Source organism: Galeopterus variegatus, unplaced genomic scaffold (genome assembly GCF_000696425.1).
Source record: "Galeopterus variegatus unplaced genomic scaffold, G_variegatus-3.0.2 Scaffold13091, whole genome shotgun sequence".
NCBI lineage: Eukaryota > Metazoa > Chordata > Mammalia > Dermoptera > Cynocephalidae > Galeopterus > Galeopterus variegatus.
The window spans coordinates 12,539-19,403 of NW_007739202.1; the positions used below are offsets into that span (position 1 = coordinate 12,539).

Consider the following 6,865-nt stretch of genomic DNA (forward strand, 5'->3'; position numbering starts at 1 on the left):
AGTGAAAGGAAGGAAAAAAGTGTTCAATACCAATGATAGCCAAAAGAGAGTTGGGGCAGCTATACTTATATTAGACAAAATAAACTCTAAGACAAAACTGTAATAAGAGTCAAGAAGTTTATTATGTAATGTATTTATCCTTTAAAGGATAAATTCATCAAGAGGATATAGCAATTATACATATGAAGTCAATGCTGGAACACCAAAATATTTAAAGAGAATAATAACAGATCTGAAGGGATAGACAGCAATATAACAACAGAAGGAGACTTCAGCAATAAATAAATAGATAGCAATTTAATAATGGAAGGAGACTTCAAGACTTGAATACTTCAACAATGGTAGGATTATTGAGGCAGAAAATCAATATGGAAACAAATTTGAGATTGAAAGCATATCTAGTATCTTTCTGACTACAAAGATAACTAGAAAGCAATAACAGGAGGAAAATTAAAATATTTATGAATGTGTAGAAATTAAATAACAAACTCCTGAACAACCAATAAGTAAATAAAGAAATCAAAAGAGAAGTCAAAAAGTACCTTGAGAGTACAAAAATGGAAACACGACATATCAAAACTTCAGATCCAGCAAAAGTGGTTCTAAGAAGGAAGTTTATAGTGATAAATACCTATGTAAGAAAAAAGAAAGGTCTCAAATAAACAACCTAACTTTACACCTTGAGGAAGTAGAAAAGAAATTAAACTCAGAGTTATCAGAAGGAACAAAATAATAAAGATTAGGAGAGATATAAAAGAAAGAGAGACTGAAAAGACAACTGAAAAGATCAACAAAACGAAAAGTTGAATTTTTTTTTTTTTTTTTTTTTTTTTTTTTTTTTTTTTCCGCTCCTCAATCCATTTTCCTCTGCATTGATGGCAGTGTTTTATTTAATCAATTGTTTAACAACTGAAATACGATAGACTTTATTGATTGATCCTTCCTTGATCAATCTCGAATTGCACCATACGTCCTACATCTCACGGATGGAATAGTTTTGTGGTACAGATTCGTGTTTTTGTAAGTTCATGTGATTTTTGGAAACCCTTGTGATGTTAACATTCAGTCAGTTTTCTTTGCCTTCTTGTTTGCTGAGCCGGTCTGTATGTGGGATCCGAACCCTCGGACGGGAGCGCCGCCGCGCTTCCCAAGCGGCGCACTATCCAGTGCGCCACCAGGCCGGCCCGAAAAGTTGAATTTAAAAAAATTTCTACAGTTTATTTACATTACAAATATTATTTTGTAACACAGATATTTTATATTATAGCACCACCTTTTTTGATTTTTTAAAAGATAAACAAAATTGGCAAAACTTTAGCTAGGCTAGCCAAAAAAATAAATAATAAAATTTAAAAAAACGGAGAGACAGAGAACTCAAATAAAATCATAAATAACCAAAGAGACATAATAATTGATACCACAGAAATACAGAAGACCATAAGAGACTATTAGGCACAATTACATGACAACAAATTGGATAACTTAGTGGAAGAGGAGTAATTCCTAGAAACATACAACCTACCAGACTAAATCATGAGAATTAGAAAATGAGAAAAAAAAAAAAAAATCAACTCATATATGCTTCATTTAAAAATGATAATTGTTTAATTCAATTTGATCACTATCCTATTTACCAAATGACTCCTGAAAATTTCCAGTAAATATATTTGGAATGGGCATCATTAATGTAACACAATGCATCCAAATTACATTTATTCTAAGAGCACTCAAATTAATGCATTTTTGTTTCCTAAAATCAGGAATCAATTCCTCTTCACTAACTCCTTGGACCTTCTCATCTATTACATATGAACATAGCATCCATAGCTCACATGCAGAGCTACCCATATCACACCTACTATGCTTACTAAAAGGAGCAGTCCCAGTAAGAACTGACAGTGAAAGTAAAATCAGTTAAAATTACAGAAATACTTTTGAAAGTTTATTTTTAAGGTATTATGAAAATTTTAATTCAAAAATTAAGAGAAAATTTAAATTCCTTTAAGAAGTATCTATTGTCTTTACTAATAATTGGAGAATTGGAGTGAGTGTGTCAAAACATATAAAAGTAATGTAAAGAGTAAAGCATAAATCAATAAAGCTGAGAACCAAACATTATGGTTAAGATAATAAATATAAACTGCTTAAACTTTCTTATTGAAAGAAAAAGTCTTGATTGGCTTAAAACACAAACCTCATTATAACTCTGCAGAGGGGAAAAGACTAAAATCAAATAATGCTGAAGTAGGATAAGAAAAAGATGGACAAAGACAGAGGAAGATAATACAATAAAGGAAAGTAAGTAGAGGTGGCAATGTTACTCTCAGTGAGATATTGATAGTGATTAATATCAATATTGATATCCAGGAGAATTTAATGATACATTAAATTTGTCAATGTGATGAATATACACAGAAAACAGAGAGAATCCATAAATAAATTTCAAAAGGCTTAGAACTAAAACTTAGATAATATAAAACATTAAGCATAAATGTTAGCAATATGTGCAAATGTGAACACAAGCATGGTTGTAGTATTGAAATTTTAGCACAATGCTATTAGTCTGTAAAAATAATAGAGTAAAATAATTTTTTAAAATTGAAAAATATAATTTAAAGGAGAAACTAGTTGCTAAGATTGTGGAACACTGAGTTATAACTGATTGTTGCTTTGCCCCCCCCATGGATTTGTCACCCCACTTCCCCTGGGTGATGGAGCTGCAAAGGATTACTCAAAGCCCATCTCTTCTGATCAGTGGGAAGCCCCAAAGTGGTTAATTTCCCCAGAACCCACAAGCAAGAGGCATCCCTTCCTTGGGAAATTAACCCTGAATTGGGGTTCTCTTCCTGCATTTATTTTCTAGACCAGGAGGTTACAGGAAGAGAAAATAGGTGGGATTATAGTTTAACAATATAGGCTGGTAACTTTCAATGAAACAAGTCAGATGACATTCCACTAGACAATAAAGTGATCCACCAACAAAAGCTTGATCTTAGCAAACATTCCTTCTCCCTCCACAGCTTCCCCATATCTATACATATCAATCAGTAACTAGTCTGTCCTTGAGCCAGCAACCTTGCTGTGCCACAAGACTTTATCTTACAACAGAGACTTTATAGCCTGAGGAAATTTTCCAGTCCTCCACAAGGTCAATATTTAAAACTGCAAAGCTTTGGAAAACCAGGCCCTGTGAAGTACATTTGCTTTAAGAATCCTCTACAACTGATAAAAAAATAGACTTTTTCCAAATATTTACAAATCATTCACAAAAATCATCATATATTAGACTACAAAGAAAATATCAATATTCCTTCAGAGCCTATATACTATAAGTCACATGCTCAGATCACAATGCCTGAAAATAATTTAAAAATAATTTTAAAACTAAACTCTTAGATATTTAAATTTATACTGAAAAATTACAGTCAAGGCAGGGAGAAAAAAATAAAAAGAGAAGTTAATTAATAATGAAAGTTACCACTATTCCTAAAGCTCACAGAAGTAGTCAAAGTTGCATGGTGAGGTAAACTCTTAGCTTTATCAGATATATGAATTGAAAATAAACTAGTCTTGCTTCTTAATGTCAATGAATTCTAAATAATATTAATATAAATAATAAAAGCTAACATATTGAATGTTCACTCAGCAACAGGGACTGTGCTAGGGGGTTTACAGGAAATATTCTTTATCTTCTCAACAATCCTATCAAGCTCTTAGGCAATACTTTCTCTTTACAGCCTTGCAGTAAATAATAATAACTTTCATTTATTGGGCACCTACCTAGTTTCCACAAGAGCAACAGACCATACAAGTTATTAAGTTGCAGAACTATGAATCAAACCTATCTTTTTACAATTCTATATACTTTGCACTGCAACAGAATTTAAAAATCACATTAATAAACTAATTCATTATGATTAAGGAAAGTATTTTAGAAACAGAAGGACATTTGGTAATAGAGATTATGTTTACATAATGCATAATTTAACATATCATAGCTCGATAAGTGGTAGTTCCATGAGAATTAGTTGTCATGTGGAATTTAAAACCAAAAGAATGAGTTTTGGGGTTTTGTCACATAAAAACCTATTAATATGCCTTCTACTTTGAATGTGTCCCTTTTACCAATGCATAATTTTGTACAATATGCATTGGTCACTTGGAAAATATTGGTTCACTGAGATATAAAGATATTACAAAAGTTATGTATAATTAAATCTATATCATCAACCAATCAATTAATTGGATTCACAATTAATATGACCAGTGTTGTCATCACAAAAGTCTTGAAGCATTGAGAAGATGTTAATCTCACAGTGGCATATACAAATCTTTCCAAAATTCTAAATTTCTTTTGAAAGCTCAACTATTACCAATGCCCAAATCTAAATAATCATTGTTTGTCTTTTTCAAGTAAAAATATTATTCTGTGAGAGTGGTTAGTTTAGCTCACAACCCACTATTGTATGGCTAGGATCCCAGAAGGATCCAGAAGGATCCTAGCCATACAATAGTGTCAAATGAGTGGACTGTGAAATCCCTTGCCACAATGACTAAACAACAAAGGAAAGATACCAGAAATATGAAAAATCAAGAAAGTACACCACCAAAGGGTAATAACTCTCAAGAAGCCCTTGAAATGTCTGACAAGGAATTTCGAGTGATAATTCTAAAGAAACTGAATGAGATACAAGAAAACTGAGCTAGACAACATGAAGAAAAGTATACAGGATCTGAAAGAAGAAATGTACAAGGAAATCAATGCCCTGAAAAAGAATGCAGCAGAGCTTTCTGAGCTGAAGAATTCATTCAATAAAATAAAAAACACAACAGAGAGTTTAACTAGCAGGCTTGCAGAAGCAGAAGAGAGAACTTCTGACCTTGAAGATGGGCTGTTTGAAATAATACAGGCAGACAAAAAAAAAAAAAAAAAAAAAAAAAAAAAAAAAGAAGAAGAAGAAGAAAAAGAAAAGAAAAAAGGTTTAAAAGCATTGAAGAAACTCTAAAAGAAATATTGGATGAACTTAAATGCTCAAATATCTGAGTCATGGTATTCCAGAAGGGGAGGAAAAAGGATATTGCATTGAAAATGTATTCAACAAAATAGTGGCAGAAAACTTCCCAGTTATTGGAAAAGGCACAGATCTTCAGATTCGGGAAGCTCAAAGATACCCAAATGTATTCAACCCAAAAAGGTCTTCTCCAAGACACGTGAAATTTGCTAAGGGGCAGATCTTAAGTGTTCCACTCCCCTCAAACACACACATGAAAAGATAACCATGTCAGGTCATGACTATGTTAATCAGCCTAATTGTGGGAATCATTACACAGGGTATACTTATACCAAAACACCATGTTGCAGACCTTAAATACATCCATTTTTTACTTGTTAACTATATATCAATAAAAATATGTTCAAAAGCTTTGTTCCAATTCACTCATTTCTTGAAATGATTTTCAGAAAGCATTTAAAACATATGCATGGAGATGATAACCGAAGTTCTACTCTACGTATCACCTTGTTTTCCAACTCCACCTCACACAGAAGCTAACCAAAATGATTTTATAATCACAGGGTGCACCCAATTCCCCTTATTGTGTTTCTTCTTTAACCTACTCACATTTGGCTTCTGTCCCATTAATTTTACTAAACCATCTTCCCTGAAAGCACCACTGTCTTCCCCTCATTTGTCTCTCCCCCATTTTTTCCTATTTCTCCTTCTAACTGCACTGGCTGCTCCACCTCAGTGCCTTTGGGAGATTCTCCTATGATCTACCTTTGAGGATCTGCAGGAAGGTTAGGTCTTAGTCTCATTGTCCCATCTATTTATCAGTGACCACATCTATTCCCATGCCCTCATTATCAAACATACAGTAAAGAGTCCCAAATTAACACCTTCACCCATGACATTTGTTTTTCATTCTAGACCCGAATTCCAAGCTGCCAATAAGACTTCTGGAATTACCTGTCTCCCAGGCAACGGAGGAAGGACAATGTAGGAAGGACAAGTAATATCTTTTTTCCTAAAGCTTCTGGAGTGAGAACATCATTTTCCATTACTTCTCTTTGTAGCATTAAATATAATTGAAATAAAATAGGAATTAATATTCTTTTTATGTCTCCTTCCATCTGAGACTGAGAGTTTCAACACAGCAGGAATGTCTGCTTTATTTAATGGTATTTCTTGGAGGATATTCCACCCTCTGCCACGTACTCAATTTACCCATACAATGTGAATACAATGAAAGAGTAGATACATTTTTTAACCTTTCTTCAATTTGCTTTACAAAGTGAGGGTGTGGATTATGTTTTCAGAATAAACAAATTCAAGAAGTTTCTTTGATAAAAATTTAATAAAGCGATGAGCAAATTTAATAACATCGAAAGTGAACATGTCATAAATTTTAATACAATATAGAGCTGAACATGTTACTATATGTAAAATGTCAAATATTATAAATACCACAGATACAAAAGAATAAAGATAAATAAATAAATAGATAAATAAATAACATCAAGACAGTAACCTTTTAGGAACTGAAGCCCAGAGATGAATATTTTTAAAATACACTTGTTTAATACTATTAACAAGATATTTCCTGAATTAATTCAATAATTTAGTCACTAAAGAGGAAATAGCCTTTTGAAATGAGCAAAGACACACGTGCAAGTGTGATAATGGCAGATCAGACAGTGAGAATCCTCTCAAGATGACTGCAGGTCTCGAGCGTTTCTTCTTAACCTTTCTTGCAAGTTTATTGGTGAAGAGAAGGATCTCGTGATTTCCCCTCGGACAACCTCCCAGGCACAGTCACTGTATTTCTTCTCTTCTAGGTAGACACGGATTCTCTGGAAGTACCTCTT

General features: G+C 32.9%; 1 pseudogene; it reads right to left on the minus strand.

Moving 5' to 3' along the window:
• Nucleotides 1-6,706: 6,706 nt before the first annotated feature.
• The window catches only part of LOC103581455, a 1,300-nt pseudogene continuing 1,141 nt past the window's right edge, over nucleotides 6,707-6,865 (minus strand).